General features: G+C 43.0%; 1 long non-coding RNA gene across 14 annotated transcripts in view; it reads right to left on the bottom strand.

Moving 5' to 3' along the window:
* Positions 1-21,738, bottom strand: part of LOC311435493 — a 40,713-nt gene extending 18,975 nt beyond the window's left edge. For 9 of the 14 annotated variants that reach the window (XR_014692161.1, XR_014692162.1, XR_014692163.1 and 6 more), the window contains exons 1-4: positions 20,566-21,020; positions 20,178-20,267; positions 16,386-16,442; positions 5,409-5,498 (exon numbers count right to left, since the gene is read on the bottom strand). This is a non-coding gene — a long non-coding RNA (uncharacterized lncRNA). Of the gene's footprint in view, positions 1-5,408; positions 5,499-16,385; positions 16,443-20,177; positions 20,268-20,565; positions 21,021-21,467 lie in introns of those variants that run through there. The other 5 variants (XR_014692168.1, XR_014692169.1, XR_014692159.1 and 2 more) reach the window with 4 other exon arrangements.
* Positions 21,739-23,101: the final 1,363 nt, after the last annotated feature.

The following is a 23,101-nucleotide window of genomic DNA, read 5'->3' as shown; positions in this document are numbered from 1 at the left end:
AGGCCCACATGCGACATAATAGCACTGCTATGCCAGGAACAAAACATCCCCAAATGAGGGTGGTCGGCAGTACAAGTGGCTATCAGAAAGTCAGTGCAAAATTCAAGAGGCTGAGCACTTTCAATTACGATTCAAATCTGCCATTTAGTTCATCATGTTTATTTAGGCATTAAAAGCAATTTTCCAAGCACATGTCTGTCACATTTAGACACAATGGACTAGCCTGTAATTAGGAAGTATATGACCTCACTGGCTTTAATTGGGAGAAGCCTGCATCCAATCCGTGTACCAGATGATAGAAGGCAACTGGCATTAGAAGGGAAGTTGAGCGTCAGCTGGTAGAATGCACACAATACCTGCTGTAATGGCTCCCAATTCGTCATCACCCCCTCTACCATCAGGACTTTGTCAATGGTTTCTTCATCAATTTGCTCGTGTACCACCTCAAGAGAGCAGGAGACAGATACTGCATGGTGAAGAATGACATTTATCAGGGGCCGGGAGAGGAAAAATAAATAAATACATAAATAGCAGAAATGGCAAATTCTGCTTTGGCGAGGGAGCCACACAGACATGGGGCCAAAGCCAGGTCTAGTTGTGGAGGCTATAACTCTGCTAACTTTATACCTGCTTACCCAAGGCCAGAGTAGAGCCCATACTACTCACCAGGGCATGCTGTAGCTTAAGCATACAAGAAAAAAAAAAAAGAAAAAAAATTAGGACTGAAGCATCCCCAGCAGAAAGCTCTTATAAGGAAAAGTCCATTTGTTGTAAGAAAATGCAATAACAACAACAAACAACAAAATCAGCCATATATACACCCAATTGCATAAGAAGTACAATTTTGGCCTGGTTAAGAGCTGACAGAACTCTCTCTCTACCTCTATTGTATTTCCAGTTATTTCCATAATGCTGCACAGATGCTCCTGATTACTGGACAGGCCACATAACTATGCTCCCCACTCTCCCCCAAAGCTCAGAGATAAAGAGCTATTGAGAGAGAGCAAACCATCACCCTCCAAAGGGATCTACGCTCAGACTCAAGGAGTCCTGACAACTGATTTTTTTTTTTTATTTTTTTATTTTTTCAAAATAGGAAGGACAGAGAGGAAAAGCTATTGTGTGTAAAAACCCTTGTACCACTTGGAGAAGTTCATCAATGAAAAGCCACTGCAAAAGGGTCTGGGTCTCCAGCATGAGCACATCCTAAATGAGGCATGCAGACAGTGCTGCATAAACAAGAATCCTTCTAGCCAAGTCTCTTTCTCCTATTGAGGAGAGCTGACTACTTAAAAGATCGAAGAAAAATGCATTCTAGAAGGAAACCCACCTCCTGAAAGCAATCCTCTCCTATCCTCTCTTGAGAGGTTGGTTTCTTTGCCTTTTTTGTTTTTGTTTTTTTTTTAAATTATCACTGTGGGGTTTTTTGTTTGTTTATTGTGACAGCAATAGGACCTGCAGCTCTGCTACATTAAGATGCGGACAAGTCCAAGAGACAGAAGCGAAGAACGTACAGAAGAAGCATTACAGAGAAGAGAGACTCACACACACTTAACCAGGAAGAATCTCCATTCACTAAAATCACACCCTCTGAGAGAAATGTTCTGGGGTTGACTTGTCACCTCCATTTGCTTCTACACCTCTAAGAGCAGGTACTAGGTCAGTCAATGCATTTATTTCTCTTGTCTACATTGCTTCATCTCGAAGAAAAAAATCACAGATCTACTCCCTGCTCTACAAGCAGCCCTCCTTTTCAGCTAACAGCATCATATCATCAGGAAAGAAGCACGGAAGCTGAAAATTCAGAACGTCTGTACCTCAGCATTATCCAATATTAAAAATAAATAAATAAATAAAATAAAAATAGATAAACAGATAATCAGAGAGACGGATAGATTTTACCTCGATACACAAGACAGGAGGGGGAAAATAAGCTGAAAACTCAGAACCTTTTGCAGAATGAAATTCTCCTTTGATTCCTTTTTTTGATTCCTGATTTTTTTTTTTTTTTTTTTTTTTTACCAAATTGGGCAGAGTTACCACCTCACGGTCACCCTGGAGGAGGGAAACCAAGGGAAACCAAGAAACCAACATCCCATCCTTCTGCAAAACATAAGAAAATCATAAACCTGCAATTCCAGTAGCTGAGGGAAAAGGAAAGCTCAGGGAGAGGAACATTCTCCAAAAGAACGCATCTCCAAAGCTGGAGATGGTGTCAGCTTCTTCCCAACACTACTGCATTGAGGGAAAGCCAAACATCCAGCTGGTTCTGGGGGATTTGGCAGCCCCACACATGGGCCATCCTGGCTGCAGATCCTGCATTTTGAGGGAGTAATCCAAAGGATATTCAAACCCAGGGTGGCTGGAAACAAGGTACCTCTGTGTCCAAGCTTTTCCCTTCTCTGATTCCTTTTGTCTCTAATTCTCTGCCCTGCCCAGACCTTCTTCTTGCATAAATTGCCATTGTTCCTCTGACCATACTTGCACAGGATTTACTTCAGAGAAGAAATACTTCTTCAATGGCAGCCAGATGTTTTTAGGCCAGGTGAAATGCTACATGCCTAATGTACTTATCCTCGCACTTCAGCCTGTTGCTTTGCACACTGGCTAACTTTTCAGCACAACAACAAGGCCCAGCATTTAACAGAGGTTTTACGAGGTACAGCAGAATATTTACAAAGATACTTTTGCTTCTGCTCAGGTGGGCATAAAAGGTGCTGACACACATGAACAACTAGCACCTCTTCTTTAAAAAAGTGAATGATTTAAGTGCTACCTACCTGCCGCTGCACTAGAAGCTGCTTGTGGTCAACTACAGCACAATGACAGAAGAGGTTCCAGGAATATGGGATAAACACACTTTGTCATTACTTGGAATACAGTGTGGAAATGTGTAAGCTGATAGATGAAAATCTCCAGTTTCTACTGGAAACATTCTGTACAGGAAGCAAGGGCATTCCCAGCAGCCTTCCACCTGCTTGCTCGCTGTCAGACCTTCCAACTGCTTGGTCTTTTGAGGCTGACAGTTTTTAACGGGGCAAGAGAGAGAATGTAAGCAAATTAAGACAAATATTCAGGCACAAGGAAATGCACCAGGTAGGAAGAAATACAGGATGAAGCCACCTGGCTCTGCCACGTAACAGTCTGATAGTAATTCTTAGCACTATTAATTGGTTCTCATGCTGAAAAACTGGCCTCCAAACAGGCACCCCAGGCCTGCACTGGCTGCAGCAAGGCCTCTTACTTCCATTTGCAGCTCCCTCCTTCATGCCTAAATTGGAATAATGCACTTCTCCACATGCTTTCTGTTTCATTTCTGTCTGCTCTTGGCCTGCTTCAGTTTTCCTCTGGCAACCCAGCTCCCATGCTCCTGTCCCAGTTATCCAGGGGTCGCCCTGAAAGACCAAATGACGAGGGAGAGCCAAGCTGGTTGCTGCAGCATGCCCGATTTGTACTCGGGGCACAGCCAGGGACAGGCCCCAGCCTAAAACCACAGCTTTAGGGATGCAGATTTAGATTTGGGCCAGTGAGGGAGAGCGAAGCTGCCTCCTCGCCGTTTCCAGCAGACATAAAACACAATTCCCAACGTGTGCTCCTGATAAAGAGGGGCTAGGGAGTGGAATTAACAGCCATCTAGCGTATCGCGTACTAGATTGATGGGCTCAAGAAGTAGCTAGAAAAAAATAATACTGCATGCAAAGCAAAGGTGCAGGAAGAGGCTTATTATGTTATTTGTGTAAGAGGAAGGGAGCAGGCGATGGGCCTCGAGGGCCTGCAGAGCAATTAAGCTCCCGTGCTGTTTTTGGATAGGCAGGGCTGGCCGCGGCTGCGACTTGTGTGCAAGCCCGCGGCCATGGCAAGCTCCTCTCCGGAAGCTGCCGCCGCTGCTGTGACTCGGAGGCATCGCCTGCGAAAGCTGTCAGCACCACCGCCAGTTATTCCACAGCAGAGATGGTGGCGGAGGGGGTGGGGACGGCAGCGGGTGGGCTGTGCCGTGCACGAACGTGTGCCCAGGGGCTGGGGGGCCCAGCAGCATCGGGAGGGGGTGCAGGTTGCAGGAGACACAGTGCCTGGCATTGCACATGGCTAAAGAGTGGAAGAGTACATCATTTCTTTCAACTCATCTTGCATTCAGCCAGCTGCATATAAATTTCCCTCTATCTCATCAAGCTCTCACTGTTTGGCCTCCTCTGACTGATATTGGCTCATCATACTTAATCTAGGGTGAAATTTCCTCGTCTGAGCTAAATTACTCGCAGCCATCAAGGGAAACGATATTTATTTTTCGTGGGGCTAATGACCTGTCCCCCAGACCCACCCACTGATGGTTATTTACTAGGGCCCAGATGCTTGGGCTCAAAATGAGTGCTAATGTCAGCGGGGGCCATTTCTCATTCAGGTCTCTGATTGAATTGGAGCGATCCCATTGACATTGACTCTGTGACTTTTAAGGCCATTACCCTCAGCAAGAGATGAACCTCTCATCATTGCTCCAACACTGACAGCTGATTAGCGACAAATTACAAGCGGGAAGAACCGAAGACTTCGTTGGGTGAGGGTGGGAAGTGGGGGGAGAAGAGGAGGAGGGATTCGGAGGAGGCAGGGGGAAAGCGCACGGTCGGGGAAGGTAGAATAAGTAGCAAAGGAGTAGGAAGGAGTGGGAGGAGAGAGCAGGGCTGAGACGCCGATGCAGCCTGTTGGCACCGGTACTGCTCCGCAGGCTTTCACTGAATGCAGAACAGGGCTTGGAGCCAAAACTTGGAGCAAGCCAGTGAAGACGCACACTGATCGCAGGGGCTTTGAATGGAAGGGCCGGGAGGAGGAAACTCCGCTTGGGGTTAGTGAGTGAGGAACAGACAGCGGGGCCAAGCCACAGCTGGGTGCCCCAAGTGCCACCCGAGGGGACAGGCAGAGAGCTCAGGGGCTGTGCTCAGACTCTCGCAGGAACCGCGGGTCCCATGAAGAGAGAAAAATCTCCAGGAAGGCAAAAAGCAGTTTCTATGGACTGAGAGCTCTAGGACCAGGTAGGGCTCTGCCACCAGCTCTCACTGCACTCCCTCTGCCCGTCCCCTCACCTTGCTGCCTCAGTTTCCCCACTAAAGAACTGGGTGACACCAACCCAGGCAACATCTGCCTACAGCTATCAGCCACCAATGCTGACACACAAAACACTTGCCAAGCTGATGGAAAAGCTGCCTGACAGCCCCACTACATGTTTCAGTCACGACCCTTGCATTTTCAGTGTTCCTAGTTAGAGGGCAATAAATAGCACAAACACAGCCATAAACAATCATAGCACACCGCCATCGTGACATATTTTACCAAGCACAGCAAGACCCGGGTTTCTTCTTTTACTGTTATTACAGAACCTAAGGATAAAGTTTTGAATAATTCTGGGCTGCACTCACAGTTTTGTTTCTAACCCCAGAAATGGATCCGCTCCTGATGTGAACCACAGCTGCCGGCCAGTAACACGCACCAGCTTTCTGTATCAGCTCCTGCAAGAGAAAGGAGTGGATGTTACGATCAAGCTACCAGAGAAAAATTCTATCCCTTAAAAATGCTACCCACTGTGGATACGGTTCGTCTTGTCTGGCTGATTTGTGATGCAGACTTGGCTCCCCCAAGTAAAAGGGAATATTTTTAGTGACACAATTAATATAAATGGAGCCATCCTGAAAGGCATTACAAGGAGGCTTGTTGCTCTGCAGTCCTGCATAAGCAGGCTCGGAGATGCTTTACAGCTCGCAAAACACCGGGCCCATTTAAAAGAACAAGCAGCATGAAATACAAACAGAGAAAATGCTTGCGAGGCTGAACTGCTACGGTCACAAGAGCCCTCCCTGAATTAAAAACTGGCTTTGGACACTTGGGCAAACAAATGCAGTATGCCTAAGTACAGCCACGGCATGCCGTGTGAGCAGCTGAGCTGTGATTTCTGGTAGTCGAGATCTGAAAATCCAAATGGAGTTTCAACAGCAGCCACGTATGTCTGAATTTCATCCCTCATCCAAAGACAAGTTGCTCTGAGGGAACATGAGCTTGTGGCCAAACCTCACCTTGCTGCTCCGTGATGGCTGCATCTGGCGAGTCTCTGTCAGTGTTTCTGAGCAAAAACAGCAAAAGCAGTTCCACTCCTCTCCCTTCTCCTATCCTTTCACCCTGCTCTCCACACCATTTCTTTTACTGAGCTCAGGAAAGATACCGCGTACTCAGACACCCTAAAAACCTCCTGGGGACTTGGCAATGCGCAATGTATTGGACTAGTGTACAACTCACTGTGTTTTATGGTGTGCTTAGAACAACTGTGATCTCCGTTATGCTGATGCAAGTCTAGAGCTAATCCATTCACATAGATTGAGCCAACCTGCAGCAGAGCTGCAGGCTCTGCAATCAGATTTGGCTCCTGTTGACAAATGGATGCATGGTTTGTTACAATGACTGGCCAGCAACCCCAGACAGCGCCCTTTACATGTTACAAGCCCTCTGCCACATTCTATCATGTGCATTGAACACTTGGTGGCTCCACAGAGTATCCTACAAGAGAACGCTGGTTGCCATTTTTACTTGAACATCAGCCATCGCAAACACACCAGCGTGAAAGATGTACTAAGGTCTGAGCGTGCATCCTCTTGTCAGCCCAGGTCTGATCCTAATGGAAAGTTTCCTGGAGTACAGCCTGTGTTTTAAGACATCCAGGTAGCAAAATTTCCTAAGGCTGCACCTCCAAGACCTCAGTCCTCACTGAGATTCTCCTCATATTGGGAACCCAAAAATCTAGGATTGTCCCTTCCTCTTACCTAATTTTAATCTATGCACAGCGGCCCATCAGTATGCAAGGAACTCATGTGCCCCTTTAGCACCTGTCAAACTTGTGTTGAGAGAAAGCATTGCCATAAACCCTTTTCCCAGCATTGCACACTTCCCCTCTCCTGAGGCAGGATGATGTGTGCCTGGAGCAATCTCCGCAGAAATCAAAACTTTCTCTGAAAAACAGACTGGGTTTTATGAGGTTTTTGTTTGCTCCTCATTGGCTTCTTTTTTTTTTTTTTTGGTTTCTTCTTTCATGTGACAGACTGACTAACATTCAGTAAGGTCAGAACATTCAGCTGGTGTAGAGGAATGCTTACACCTTCCTATTTAAATCAATCTTTTCTCAAGAATAGGACAGAAACAGAATATCATTTCCCCTGGGAATTCAATTCTTCAACACATGCAGTCCCGTGGAGCTTTTGTCTTCTTTTAGAATTGAAAAGATACCTAAGTAACTGAAACAGACCTAGTTGCCGCTTGACCAACAAAACTCTATCCATTCACTAACTGAAGCATTACATCACTTTGTGGTCAAACTCCACCTCAGAGCATACAAATACTGCAAAAGATCTTGCATCGTACCTTAAAAGAAAAATAAATGAATAAAAAGGAAAAGAAGAGCTTTCTTGTAACACAGTCTGCAAAACCAAAATGAAGCTTGCTAAGTCTTTGATCTTTTGAGCTAAGCTGACAGGTAAAAGCAGCTCTAATTTCCGGCTCCTGAGCAGCAGCAGGAAAGAAAAGCTGATGGAGTGCCTGACTGCCTGCGTGAGCCGCACAGTTGCTGGGGTGGGCCTGTACGACCACGCATCCAAACAGGCTAATGTTCCCCTTACCAGCCTGATTGGTCAATTTGGATGACATATTTTGGGCATCTCTGCTTACTCAGTGACTGCAACTTGTACACCGTCCACAAATCCCCATCTGCATCTACAGATGGTCCACTTTTTTTTTTTTTTTCCTCTTCCTTTCTTCATTGTGTCTAACAGCTCTTCGGGGTTGCAGAAAAGAGAGACAGAGATGTGGTTTTACTGTACCCTGCTTCAGAAGCCAGGTAGACATTAAATTCAACTGACGTAAAGAAAACCGAAATTCTCAATCTGCAATACTGTTTATTCTGCGCTGAAAAAACTATTTCTCCCGTTCCAGCTCCCACACAAAGCACAACGTAGCAGCAGCATCTAAACACTAACAAACATTTGCTGTGGGACAAAACAACCAGAAAAACCTTTCTGAGTTTTTAAGTATGTGACATTCATTTTTACTTTAATATTGCATGTCGTTTATTCCACACTTTGTAAAATGTTCTCTTTTTCTGTGCCTTATGAGGCATGACGAGATCTACTCAAATCTGGGGATACTTGACAAATGCTGAATCATCTGGTGAAGTGCTACAGGGAAACCAGGCTCCAGTTTTATCCGTGCTGCAAAATATCTACCTGTCTTCACATTTCCCCATTCATCTCTTTATTTTCTTCTTCACTGAGAAGAAAATACTGATACACCAAAGATTTAAGAAAAAAAAAAGATTAATCATTCATTCTGTTTTATTTTGCTTAAGCTGTAGTGAAATTGTATCAAAAACACAGGAAACAAATCAAATTGGGAAGACTAAAGGAATTTGTTCTCCATAGGCATACACTCACACATACACTGCTTATTTTGAAGTCAGGAGTTAATTTACCTGTATGGCAGTACCTAATGCTGTGCAGTTAGTGCTGTCAAGCAAGTTATTTTCAGGACTTGGGGCTTTTCGCCTATGAATTTAGAAAACGCATTTACTAGGACCAACCCATCCTGCCTTGCTACATCCTCACTCCTCTTTCACTCTGGAGGAGGCTGAATTTGCAATGATCTTTGCGCCTACATCCTCCTGCAGGATGCCGCTGTCACTACTGAGGTACGTTTTTCAACTGTCATACATTACATTCCTTTACACCACAAACATCTTTTCCTCCATCATTTTTCAGTATACACCCTTGGAAGAATTCTGCATTTGTAGGGGACCACCTTGAGCAGCCTCAGTGAAATTTAATTTACACTGATTCAACCCTGGAAACACACCTCGTGATATTTTGCCAGCTGGGCCCCAAACTATTATTCCATTTTTAAAATGCAGACCATTTTGCTTTTAATCACACACTTCTATTTTGAGTTGGGTGCACTGTAATCCATGGAGTTCTGTAATTTTCCACTTCATTTATTTTGGATTTAATGAGCTGGTAATAATGTATATTTCCAGCAGACTGCCTGAAATGTGGAGCAGAAAGTCACAAAAGTAAAGAACTTAGGGAGGGAAAATTCCTGCCTGAACTTCTGTGGAAGTACAATAAACGAACACTAAGACATGAAATATTGAAGAGAAATGTGCCAGGTACCACTGCGTGAAAGCTGCGGATAAACGATGATTTGATTTCTTTTAAGTACTAATTAATATTAAAGAAGTCAGACTGCACCTCAATACAGCACCAATTGCAACCACAACATTTAACAGAACAGGAGAAATAGGAGAAATGCCCTCTTCTGCAAAGCCTTTGGCCCAGCTCTCCTTGCAATTGACCTGGAAGGGCTCAGGGGAATGTCCAAAGTCAGGCTCCTATCTTTTACCTGGGCAGCTAGGCAAAGGGTTTGATTGTCAAGGGCTGAGCAAGCAGCAGCTCTCAGTGGGATCTGAAAATTAGGCCATTTAATTAGATTCTAAAATACGTGGCACTACCGCTCATCTTGAAGCATACCCTGAAGTACACACCTATCATTTCTTTCAGGGGTCAAAGATACCAACAGCTTTTCCTCTACTCCAGGAAGGTAACAAAGTTTGATCACAAGTACTAGAAAGAGTTTCCTGTGTTAAATGCTTGTTTCTGTCATGTTTGTGCTCTTCTGCTCCCTCTGGCCATGCACAATCGATGCTATCATGTCATTAAGCCACTAAAATCTTTTGTTTGCTTGTTTGCCAAAGATGGCAAGGATTAAATATCTACGAAGTGGTTATGCCTCATGTGAAAATACATGGCGTACACCCTTGTTTAACTTTAGAACTCAATACGAAAATCTGCATCTTCTGGTACAGCTTTGTTTTAAATTCAGTAACAGGTTAAAAATCAGCTCTGCTCTCTATTCTTTGTCAGTCCCACCAAGAAAAGAGGAAGTATTTACAGCAGCTATGCTAGACAACCATGCTCCCTGCGAGCACGTACAAACCGAATTGTGTGTTTCAGCACAGCTACTCCAGCGAGGATCTGGCCTGTTCAGCTCTGTGTCATCTAGGTTTCAAGAGGAAACTTGGCAAGGAACCTTGCCTGTGTCTTTAACAGTGAAACTGTTTTTAAGGACGGTGTGTAAAATACTAGTTTAAATGCTACATTCACAGTCCTGCTCTGCAAACTGTAAACACAAGCTGATTAGCCCAAGACATTTTCCCCAATAATTAGAGTCACTCCTTTGTGGTTAAAAAAAAAAAAAAAAAGAAAAAAGAAAAACCCACCACCCAACACGCACCACACACACTTAAGGAAAAAAAAGTCATGTGGTATATTTTCAATGCTCTACATAGAGCTCTATGAATAATGTGGCTGTGCTAATTGGTACCCATTAGGACACGGAATCAGAATCCCACTGCCCCAAACAGACTGCCTTTTCCTGATAATTATAATGCTAGGAAGCAACCCCCCAACAATTTCAGGACTAATCACAGAGAATATTGTATATAGTGTAACGTTGTATTATTCCAAAAGGTAATGAAATTCAAGGAAACATCAGATGCAGCAGGTACATGAAGATAATTTTGTTTTTATAACCAATTTCAGGCAGATAAATACTAGAATCCTTTCCAATTTTCCCCCCATGAAACTAAAGTGTCACTGAGATTTACAGCCCCCTCAAGTTCTCTTTTCAGAGGAACATTCATTTACATAAACAGATAATCCCAGATAAAGATTTCCATTAGACAAAGGTGAAATGGATCAATTTTCTCTGCCAAGACAAATCTTAAATCTTGAACAGATAGGGTCATTATTACACCAGGCCCATTTCAGAAATAATGTATTAAAAAAAAAAATCATCCGATAGCAGCCATTTCCAGCTTTCCAATTATCTTTAAGAAAAGCTTATTCTGTGGACAATAAAGCACATTACTGCACAATATGATACAGTCCATAAAGATCACAATGTTTTATGAAAGGTTAAAGAAAGCTCAGCACATTTAGGGGAATGTCATAACCCACAAAGTCTTTCAAGACTTAACTGAACCCACGCGCAGGCTGTGCAAATATTGTGCTACGGTTTGCAGTGCTCCTCTCCAGGTATCAAAACAGTGCTCTAGGAAGCATATGCCACCCAGCTTCCTCCCTGGAAATCAGGTATCTGCATGCCATAAAAATAGGAGGTGCTTGCACAGCTCTTCTTCCTCTGGGGACAAAGTTAATTCATCCATCCCCTTTTTACGTGCTGGGAGGAAAGCACAGTCGCTTAGGAGCACTTACCAAAACGTGGGGTCCCTCTGCGCTTGTCTTCAAGACCACGTGGTTCTCCTCAAACCATTGGGATGTTTGGCCGCGCAAAGGCCACCGTCCGTCTCACCCTGCACATTGCCCTTCCATCTCCACCTCTACCCTCGAGCCAGTTTCGGCATTAACAAGGCAGAAGCAAAAGCACAGCCTCTCCCTGGCCTCTGCCTACCCGTTGGACCCCTTGCTCCCATGCAGCCGCAGCCCTCGGTGCGAAGGCAGAGCAGAGTGACCAGAGCCCCTTGCCCAGCGCTGTGGGGACAGAGAGAGGCAAGGCAGCGGGGCAGGAACACCCTCCTGCCGCCGAGACACTGCGCTGCTCTCAAGTGCCACACAAGTTTGTCAGGCCCCCGGGAATGGGGTTTATGAGGGGTGACAGCAGCGAGGAGGAAGTGCCAGAAATCACTGCCTAATAGACACAGCCATCAAAGCAAAAACAAGCAGCAACATAGCCGGCTCCTGTTTTCATCTAAGAGAAATCAGATTTATTTGCCATTTAACTATCTGCTCCTTCCAAACATCACGTGCGCCACGGGGAGAGCAGTTCCAGGGGACTGAATGAAAGCTGGCTAGTGGCAAGAAAAGAAATCCAGGAGAGAACCTGCAGAAGGCTTTGTACCAGCCAGCACCGAATCCAGTCCTACAAAGTGCCAAGTGTTCTCACAAATTAAGGTGATGATGCTGCACAAATCTCTCCAAGACCTTTTGAGACCACCGCGCTTTAGGTCTGTGGATGTTCTGTCACTAACTGTGGAATACAAGAAATGAGAATTACTCCAAATGAAAAGCAAACCAACTTGCATACCTGGACACGCTTTTCCAAACAGTTTTCCACTGTAGCACAGTGCATGGCCAAGTTAATTTCATTTATTCATTAAGGGCAACTCAAGACCTTTGTGTGACCTGAACACTATATGGATATGGCTCTCTCCTGAGAGGGGTCCTCATTCAGTGACTTTGTCTCTCACGTCTTCCACCCTATCTTTCCTTTTCACGTTCTTCTTGGGGTTCTTCTTTTGAACTTGGAGCCCTGATGAACAGTTTGGCTTTACAGCGGCTAGCATTCAGGGTGCCCAGTTTCCTGCCTGCTCATCACCACTTTAGAAAATGCCACATTGGTGGAGTAACTGCAACTGTATTTGTCTCTGAAAGGGAATCTCTCTCTCTACCACCATCTCTCTCTCTAAATTGCAAGAAAGAGGTGAATCTGCACAAGGAGTTTCCTAGGAGTTTCTGTACAAGGCTCTTCTGTTTTTGCTTCTTTTAGATATATATATTTTTTTTTAAAGACTTTGACCTAAAGGTCAGTTTCTTCACAGGAGCGATTGACTCAAGCAACTGCGATAATAAAGACTGGTCATGGTGCTCCCTCTGGGGCTCCATTTCCCAAAGCTGTTATACAGCGGTCGTATTTTTGAATCCCTCTGGGAGAAAGTTGCCCCATTTGCAAGAGAACAGCTGGAGCTGTAGGAGTATTCAAATGGCTAGCTTGTTGTTCTGTAAGACAACTAACATTCAGAGAGGAAACATTTATACTTGTGGCAATAACATCTCTCTATTCAGTCTACAGGTAGCTACCAGAAACAGAGATAGCAAATTGGAAAGGAAAACCTACCTATCTGGAGTGCCTAAAAGCTGCTAAAACAAGTCAATGTATGACCAGTAACCAAAAGTTTCTTCCTACACTGCCAGAAGTGCAAATACCTTTTACTGACACTGAAAGGAAAACCTGACATTATACAACCACGTAATTGTAGTGTTCGATATAGCTGTGTATCCACTGCATTAGCTAGTTGACAGCACTGATGCTGAATAAAACTACCCATGCTGTAAAAAATTAATGCTACTCTGAAATTAAATCTGGTCAGATTATTCAAGCAAAGTTTGTGCTTCTCTTTCTGTCCTGTATAAACAGGATAGAAAAACTGTTGCTTTCTTTTAGAAGTCAAAAGAAATTGTGAACTATTAAAAGAATCACTTTATGCAAAATATCTGAATGAGTAAAGGGATGCCATCTGTTTTAAAAAAGGTGATGTTCTGTAAACTAAATAAATGCCCCAGCGGTGAATTTAAATAACTACTTTAAATTAAACACAGAAAAGATATCTGTTCTATCCCACTATAAATAGCAAAATGCTCAGAAGCATCAAAGCTCCTTTTCAACTCTCTTAGCCCATGTTGAAAGGATCATTATAGTTCAAAGAAGATGCAATAAAGTAAAAGATAAATCAGAACCTCACCTCTACCAACTCTCTTTCGGATATCAAGACTCTGTGGTTTGGGAACATGTAAGCCTTTACAAGAGGTATGCCCTTTTTGAGAAGGACGGAATTTTTACCTTGCTAGCAGGTTTCTACAGGGGAGAACAGATCTCAAGAAGGATGTGTGATTTACGGACCACCGCACAAAAGTCACTGTAGAGGAAAGACTTGGGTTGCACAAATAGGGGTCACTGGATCATCTTTCACCTGTATATATGGTCCCAAATGCTTCGGAACAAATTGCACAATTGCTGTTACTGAGAAATGCAAAACAAACCAAATCACAGGCTTTTCCTGTGATCCAATGCAACTATGGAAGACCAGGTTGGGGTCTACTCTACTTCACGATGCACCATTATCACCTGAATTCAGATTGGCTGAAGATGCAGGAATCACATGGAAAGAAAACTGATTTTCATTTTTGAAATTGTCAGGCTATGTGACTAAAGCTCTCCAGCACAAAAATCAGCATGGGTTGAATAACCAGACACTTGTGGCTCTCTAGAATACCTGTCTTCATAATTTCACAAAGTTGATTCATTTATAAGGTGAGAAAATCTTCCAAGTAGAGCCATACTTTCTTTAACTGTTATTTGAAACTTTGTTGGTGTGCGGAAATAGTTACTATTGCAATTGCTGCAGTATCAGTCATAACATCTAATGATGTGGAGATTGTTGCCTTATAAAATTCACAGCTGGGTAGCTACATGGCTCAAGGCTAAAACCTATTTTAAAATCCAGTGTTTTAGGAGGGAGAGTGTTTATTAAAACATTTTGCCTATTAAAAATATATGACACATCATCGGTCATTCCATGTGATGCAGTGCCAGCCCTTTTTTAGGCAGTCCACTTGGGACAACTGCTGAAAACCTGGCCAGCCTGTTTGAAAAGTCCACATCCTAATCATTTACTAGTTCATCAAAAAAACAAAAACAAACACAAAAAAAGCATTCCAGCAGACTGAAAGAAACTCACCAATGCCCCTTGCACAGCGTGCCCAGAAACTTGCACTCACATACAGCCACAGTGGGTCTCTTCCCACTGATTGACATTCAAAAAGGGAATAACACTTGATCCGCTCGTGTCAGAAGTTACACTGAAATAATGAGGCTGCAGTTCTTTCAGGGGTGGAGTAGTGAACATGATGGAGAGAGAAATGCCAAAACACATTCTCTCAGTGATTCCGTGATATCTGGCATCCATTTTCACAAGTTGATGTGTGTCTCAAAACTTGGAGAACACAAGGACAAAGACTATGAGGCTAAACAAAGATGAAAACTGCTGTCTCTTCTACCAGGCACCCCTGTGCATTGTGTAAGGACAGCCTTTAAAACTCCACCCGTGAAAGCTGGGATCCTTACTGTGAACACCAAGCAAGCAGTCCCGCACAGAGGTCAGTGGGACTACCAGAATGGTGGATTCTGTGACAGAGTCCACCACCCGGTCCCACACCAGAAACAGCTACCGTGTCTGCAACCATTTTTGGAGAGAACTATCCAACTAAGAGGACTCGCTCCCTGAACTGCTGACTTGGCTTCTGGGAATGGAAGGGCAGCTGAGGAGCATGAGAGTGAATACAGATTAGCCTGAGTGAATCCAAGGAGGGCGGCATCACCTCAGATCAGAGGAGGCAATGGTGTTCTGTTCCATCCTTGCCATGTCACACTCAGCCACATTTTTAACAGAGGTAGAGTTACCTGCTCTTCCTACCCAGTATGCAGAAGAGAGAGCCAAACCCAGAAAAAAAACAACAAACCAGACAGCTGTTAAAATGCTTGCCTGTAGCAGCAGAGGTTTCCTCAGGGAAGCTCAAGGGAGAGATGCAGACAAATATATCCTAAGGACCCAACAAAACACAGCCCATCCAACAGGCCTTTGGTTTTAAAAGACAGAAGTTAAACCTATGCTTTGGACTAACTGTTCAGCATGAAGAACACAATGTATTATACTTTAAACAAAAATGTCACCACTGCCAATATCCAGGAAAATAACCCCAACCTCATTGCACGTCCTCTTGTATGACAAAGTATGGATGCTGTTATTCATATACTGTACGAGTGTTCCCAAAATGTCAGCCTTTCCTAATGATACTAAAGTGATTGGAAATTAAAGTGCAGTTCTGGGCAGGAAAGCGACTCTATTTAAAAAAGAGAGAGACAGAGAGAGACCGTGGCCATTGCCCATAGCTGTTCCTAACTGTCTTCCAAGTTCTATCTATTAACTAAGCTTATGTACAAAAGCCATTTTTTTAACTACTGTCAGCACTGCAGAGCCGATACAGCAGCAATAGAGCAAGCTGTTCTGCCTCATGCCTCATCAACATTTCTCACAGTCTGTATCAAAGCACGAACATTAGCAAATTCAGCTGCCCTTCAAACTTCCAGCACCAGTCAGGAGAAAGCATCTGTGGCTGTTCAACTCCTTGCGAGGCTGACAAGGGGGTTGAAAAAGATGCTAGCTTGCCAGAAATGCCCATAACATCCAAGCCCAGTTGTTCTCCATGACACATGGCTGTAGGACAAGCAAGAGAGCTGTTGAGCTCTGCTCGCTTTCTAACACTCCATAATATTCATGCTTCACTCCAATTACCAGTCAAAATCCCTCCCCAGCAGCACAGATCAGTGGGTTAGCTGTAAGCTTTCATAACTCACTCATATCATTCAGCATGTCTACGGGAATCAGAAGATGTTAGCGAAGTGGCAAACTTGAAATGGTTGCAAGATCAATTCCTAGAGACACAGCAGAAGCTAACAAAATAGCGGCTTTAGTGATGTGTCTGTTACGGAGTAAAAAGCTTTCAATCTACCAGTCACTCAGAAAAAGGCAGGAAATACCATCAGAAGGCATCCATCAGTTTTGCAGACTGTAGGAAAACAAGAAACAGAATAAAGATGAGCTTTGGGTGAGAGAAGCAGAGTTTAAAAGTCTTATGGCTTAACCGTGTACAGTATGAACAGGGAGTTACATCTCTGCCTCATTTTACCTACATACAGCTTGGGAAGAAGAGACTATTATCTTTAAGATACAGAAAAAGGAGCAAGAATATACCAGAATTCTAAAGGTTGGTCAAATCAGAGTGCTCTGCAATCACTTTTGGGATATGCTTAATGATTCTTGTATGACAGACAAGATACAGCATGAAACATGGTTTATGAAGCAAAGGAAGGATGATGCAACTGAAGAAGAACAGAAAAAAATCAAACAAATTCTTACTAGACTGGAAAGATCTTGCATGGGCCTTGCTTACTGCCTGATAACTACAGGAAAAAAATTAGCAAGCTTAAATACGTAGAACTGATGAAATAAGCAAATTATTTCATGGGGAAAAAGAAAATAACTCACCTAACAAACAGACCAAAAAAAATATTCAAAAATAAAACATTAATGACAATTTCCATATTTTGCAACTTACACAGTACTTCATTCTTCACTGACCTCCCCAAGTTTCCTTAAAAAAATGTCTCCTCCATATATATTTGCACTTAAAAGTCTTGATGACATCAATAAGCGAGACAGGCAATGAGCATGAGAGGGGGATCATTATTTGTGTATCTTCTGGAAGACACACTTTCATGGGATTCCAATTTTAGTAATCAAGCTGACCATGGAAAAACTAAAATCTTCTAAGACCGACTAAGTAGCAATGGGAAAAAGAGTCCTGGCAGATGGGCAATGATACACACAACAGAGCCCACAAAAGCAAGACAATTGTTTCCTCTCTGATTCCCAAATTATTCCACCCAACAGGTTTTTGGAGGCAGGGCAAACGTTTCTTTAACATCTCATATTCTCAAACTACTTAGCAGTGATCTTGGCATTTAGCAACCGTCAGGAAAACATCATGATTTGCATACTCTTGTCTTGGCAGATGAAGGAAAAACAAGACCCAAGTAATGTGCTAAATGATCAACTTAAGTCTTATGGCTCTGAAGTGACACTTCTTTCTCTAGGCCTATCCTTCATTTGACCATGAATTTCTGATCAAGTTGAAGCTCCACTACCCTCAATGCTAGTTCATAGAACTGCTGTAAAATAAATCTCAAATTGCCACAAAAGGCCACAAATACCAATTTATGTACAGGACTACTGTACAAAAAGGCTATTTTGATGTGTCACAGGGTCTTAGAAACATGGTTCCCCGCTACAGCGATTTATATCAAGGGTTTGATATAAATTCCATTGATAATAATATATTCCACTGATAATATTTATATTGACATAAATAACAAATTCAATTGAGAATAATAATATTGATATAAATTCCTCCATCTCAGGGGAGACTAAGGCTTTCATGGGAATGGCCTGGCTCCTAGGAAAGTCAGAAACCTACCCTGTTGTCCAAGAGTGAAATGACCGCATCAACCAAAGTCCACTAGCCCACAAGTCCTGGAGTTTCACCCTCACTGTAAATAAGTCACCTAAATCCATGACAACTAGAGAATCAAAACCTCTGTAGTCAAAATAGTTCATCCAGAAATGCCTTCTGTCACAGCATGAATTCCAGCTGTGATAAAATTTTATAGGCAAGCTGGAGTTAGTGAGACCTTTAAACCTGAAAAAACAACATGCACCTAAAATTCAGAACTCCACACAAAGTTTGTTTTCACCACCAGTTTTACCAGGAGCAGGTCATTGCACTAGGAAACATCCAGCTCACATCATTAAGCAGCTTTCCAAACAGTTTCTTCCTTTCCCTAAAAGTCCCCTCATTCCTCAAAATATATATAAAAAAAATCCTTTGTTGTGCTCTCACCACTCTCACCTTCAGAACCTACACACAATTAATTCCAGTCCTTCAGGTTCAGGACTCTGTTATGCTGCCCAATTGTTCACATTTGTCTGCTTAACAGGGATGGAAAAGATGCTGCTAAACTGGAGAAAAAATAGCAAGCTGGGCAGAAGAGGTGCCTTCTTCCATTGTGTGCACAGTGCATTTTTGCTGACTGTAAGCTCTCGCATGGCAGGAAAAAGCCCAAATGCCATTCTTGCTCTTGCTATTGGCAGCTGTTCTCTTATCACCAAAGAGAATTTATCGCACCACTGACAGATGCTGAGATTCAGAAGCTGGAACTGAAAGCCAAAGGGATTGAATCAGAAAACAGAAATGCCAAAAAAAAAAAAAAAAAAAAGGAAAAAAAAAAAAAAAAAAAAAGGAAGAGCCCTACCAAAACAAGTCACTTCACTGCACACATTGCACATGCATCTCTCCACGGGGAGAGGAAAAGAGAGCCTGAACCCCCCACGACAGATGTCAGGCGTTCTGTTTCGGGCACTTCTGGAAGCTGCTCAGGATCTACGCTGAGGAGTGCGGTACAAGATACCACAGAGAACTTCACCACAAAAATCCTAGCAGATACAGCACACGGAAGATGCATCTCCAGGGAAGAAGGCCTTAAAACCAAGCTTTCTTAGTACGAAGGTCACTCTAATTACTATACACAAGGTACTCACATTCTTCATGCTCTCTTATCGAAGGGAGTGTGTGGATTAGGGGCAGTGCAGTATTTCTATTTTTCCCCACTCTCGCTTTAAACGCCTCTCTGACTTCCACAAACCTATAAACCTTATTTTCTTATTTCCAACTTCCCCACATATCAACATCAAGTACTTAATTTCACAGATGCTCTGGCTACTTGCAAGAGAGGATACATCTGTTTTAGATAACAAGGGGCTTTAAATAACTTTATCTCCTGATGTAGCAGTCAGTAAACATATTCTATACAAGGCCATTTGCAAGTTTTCTTTGCACAGACATACAGAACAGAAAGTGCTTTACGCACATGAATAAATATATGGCCTTTATGGTCATAAACCAGTGCCTGTATTTTATTCACAGGCTCTGCATTGAAATACACTCCTGCACACAGTACTCTGAACTAGATCTACTTCCTTCCAGCCCCAGGGACAGAGGAATAAGAACGTGGCTATACACTGACACAGCAACGACAAGGTCTCTCTGCTGGTAGCATTATGCAAAGGAAGACACGCGATACCTTCAGCCAGTATTCCCAAATGCATTCTCTCAGCTAAGGTCAGACTAATGACAGATTTCATTTCCAGGCACTGATCTGTCTTTTCTGGAGAACGCAGAGCAAGCTGCGCACTCCCACAGCAGCAGATTCCATCAGTGGGAAAAGCAGTCCCAGGGCACCTCCTGTTTCCTTGTTCACAATGAACTAATGAAGGGCCAGGTCCCCATGAACCATAAATCGGGAGGTGTCTTGTTTAGGAATGAGATCAAACGACAAGTCGCACATTTTATTTTATTTTATTTTATTCCATTCTAGCACTGCTCTTACACTGATACAGGTCTGCAGCAAACAGCGTGGCCAAGCTGAGAACTCAAGTCACGGTACCAATTCTTTGTTAATTACGAAGTCAATGAAGAGGCACCTAATTGAGCTGGCGAGTATAACGAGCTCCTTCCCACCAGGACGGATGGAAGATACTCAGGCTGATAGCACAGTGCCAGAGCGACACCCTCAGGAAGAGCCAAGAATGAGCTCACTGAGAGGTTTCTAGCGTGGGAGATGGGTGGCCCGGCGTGGTCTCAAGTCACCTGCACCACATAACTGTCTCAGATGCTTTTATCACTCACCTGCTTTTCTGAGTCTCCTATTTTGCAGCCGCCACAGTTTGGAAAGCAGTTTTCTGAAATCTTGAAATCTTGTTCCCAGGGACCTTCTTGCTAGAAACAAGCAATAATAAATAAATAAAAAATAAATAAATCAATGACTCAAAAAACAGTACCAAGAATATTTCAGTCGTCTTCATCCCTTCACATTCAAATTTGATTTTTTTAACGTTCCATTTTTCTCACAAGCACTTGAAAAGATCTTTTACCTACATACTTTTTCTAACTCAATTGTCCCGTTTATGCCTCAAAAAAAAAAAAAGTGCAAAATGGAGCAGAACATAAAAAAATACTGTTAGTATTATAGAGCTAATACTAGTTAATTAATTCATATAAACTTGCTGTTCTTTACCTATATTTTCCTTAAACTAGGGGCTGAAGACAGGTTAAGGGGTTATATTTCAGTTATCTAAATACGACGTTATCTGTTTATACTGACAAACACAGAAGAATCAAACTCAGCAGGGAGCTGTCTGGGTTAAGGAGAAACAGTTTAGGTCATTTGTCGCTTCCTCAGCTATCTCTTTAAAAGCCTTCTCTCTCTGCCTACATAGGTCATCTGGGTTTCAACAGAACATTATGGAACCTCTCCCACACATTTATTGTTACTCCCAATTAAGCTTATCTGCCAGTAAAATTAGGGATACAGTATAGGAATTAGGGCAAGCTAGGTAGTTACTGAAGAAGGTCAATTTAGGTCAAAGCTATCTTGCCCAGATGGCTAATTTCAATCACTTACGCATACAACACAATTGTTCAATAAGCTCAAAATAAATAGTGTAAGTAATTAATTTAAAGCTGCCCTAATTGTTTCTCAATTTTCCCTATTAACTTAACCTATAACACTTCTTCTATCAAAGCTTCAAAGCTTTAACTTAACAGCCAATTAAAGCTACTTTAAAAAAAAAAAAAAAAAAAAAAAAGTGCTGTCAGCTCTGATTCCTTCTGACTGAACTCTTTGAAGCACTCGGGATTTAATTTAAATTGCACAGGGCTTAGAAACAAAGTCTTTTTTTTTTCCAGGTATAATGTTCTCAGTGAGCTAATGATTCAATGGACAATTACAACTAATTACGGTTTTAACCTGGTAACAACTTTCAAAGCAGCATTTGGCTTGACAAAAGAGTGTGTCCACTTGAGCGAGCAATGAATCTCCCCGCTTATCAGCAGGAGCTGGGGAGGACACCGCTGCTTTCCCTGCTTGGTTTCACAGTGGCAATGAAAGACTTCACGGGACGGTTGGGGTTCTCTCACCTGAAGTAACGTGGCAGCTCTGTTCTTATTCCTTTATGTGCATATGTGTGCGCAAATACTTATTTCCCTCATTCTCCAGGCACTGCAAAGAGAAGAAGAAGGGTGATACTTCTTAGTAAAAAGATTACCACCACATAGAGATCATTCTCATTAGCAGGATCCCACTATTTTGGTTTAGAGATTTCAGTTTTCACGTGCAAAACATTGACCCAAACAGGATGCTTTCCTATTTTTAGTGCAGCTGATTGAGGTCAACTGGAAAGTGAACTGTTCTTCCATCTCAGAACAGAAACATCTAGCACTGTAGAAACTATTTCCCTTTCAAGCAAGCTGCAAAATAACTCCTTCATAACTTCCTAAGACTTTGTTTCCTGGAAACTCTGGCATTTGAATTCTCAGCCCTCCCATGAACCCATTACATGGGAGAGTCACCGAGCCATCTCCTGAGTATCAGCCAACTTAGCACTTCTCTCTGCCAGGTGTTTTCTTACACTGGACTTCCCTGTGCACTTAGTATGACTCTGCTGCCTACAGAAGGGATATCCTGTGCCCCATCCTAAACATAGCCACATGCGTTATCCCCATCACTCTCCTCCAGTCACAACTATGCCTAGGGATCTTTCCGAATGTGCTTTCTCTGCGCATTCTTAAAGAATTTAATATTAATAGTTTAATATCCAGCTAGGGAAAAACGTGAAGGAGAGAAGCCATATGGAAAAAGAAGACAGAAACAAAGAGGAATGAGCTATTTAAAGGTGTGCTTCTGAGATGTCCCAGAAAGGTGAACACGAGAAAATTAAAGCTAAGTCTGCTGAGTTACTGATATGAATACGCTTCCTCTGGGTACCTCTGCAAAAACCTGCAGTATGTACAGGAGAAAAACATACCCAGCATTCAGACCAGCTAAAGAGGGAGAAGGCACGAGGAACTGTCATCAGCTCTGCAGAGGTAGGTGGACCAGAATTTCAGAGCATTCATGTGCAGAAATCACAGTGAACAATTATTTGAAATATTCAAGAGCTGTTGGTGACCAGAATGAACGTAACTGGTACAACCAAGTGGTGTAACACGGAGGTTTCTGGGTGATGCATCAGAGCAGGTTACCAGGCTATTTCTGGGACCCACACACCTGGTCCTCACGGTCATTCTCTCATTTCAAATGCCCCTCAGCCTGTGTCTTTTACTTCACCATACACATCTCTCTGCCATGGGAAAACGCTGTTCTTGTCACAGCACCTCAGTGAAATACGTCCACGTTTGGTTTAAACGAGAGAAAAGACCTCTGAAAAATACGGCTTGGTGCAATACCAGAGGGGAGGAACAGCTCAACGAGCAAGGAGCACCACTCAGGACACTTGTTTTTAACTTCCGAGACAGATACGGGGAAAATGGGTCCAGTTAACACCTACTAATAGCATTTTTGAATAAAATAAATAGATAAAACCACCGACTCTGTGTGCTTATTGGCGTGGCGCACCGGGCACAAACCTACGGACACACTCTCTCCCTTACCCACAGCAGCTGATTTTTTTTAAATAAAAACTGGTGAAGCAAATCCTCTGGGAGACTCTTCTTCAGTCCTAATACTTTATATTTCTGACATTTTACCCCTTCCCTTTACGACCCCGTCACGA

This window comes from Aythya ferina (assembly GCF_964211825.1).
Source record: "Aythya ferina genome assembly, chromosome: 4".
In the NCBI taxonomy this organism is placed as follows: domain Eukaryota; kingdom Metazoa; phylum Chordata; class Aves; order Anseriformes; family Anatidae; genus Aythya; species Aythya ferina.
Note: the sequence above shows the minus strand (reverse complement) of the source record. Positions and strands in the feature narration are given on the sequence as shown.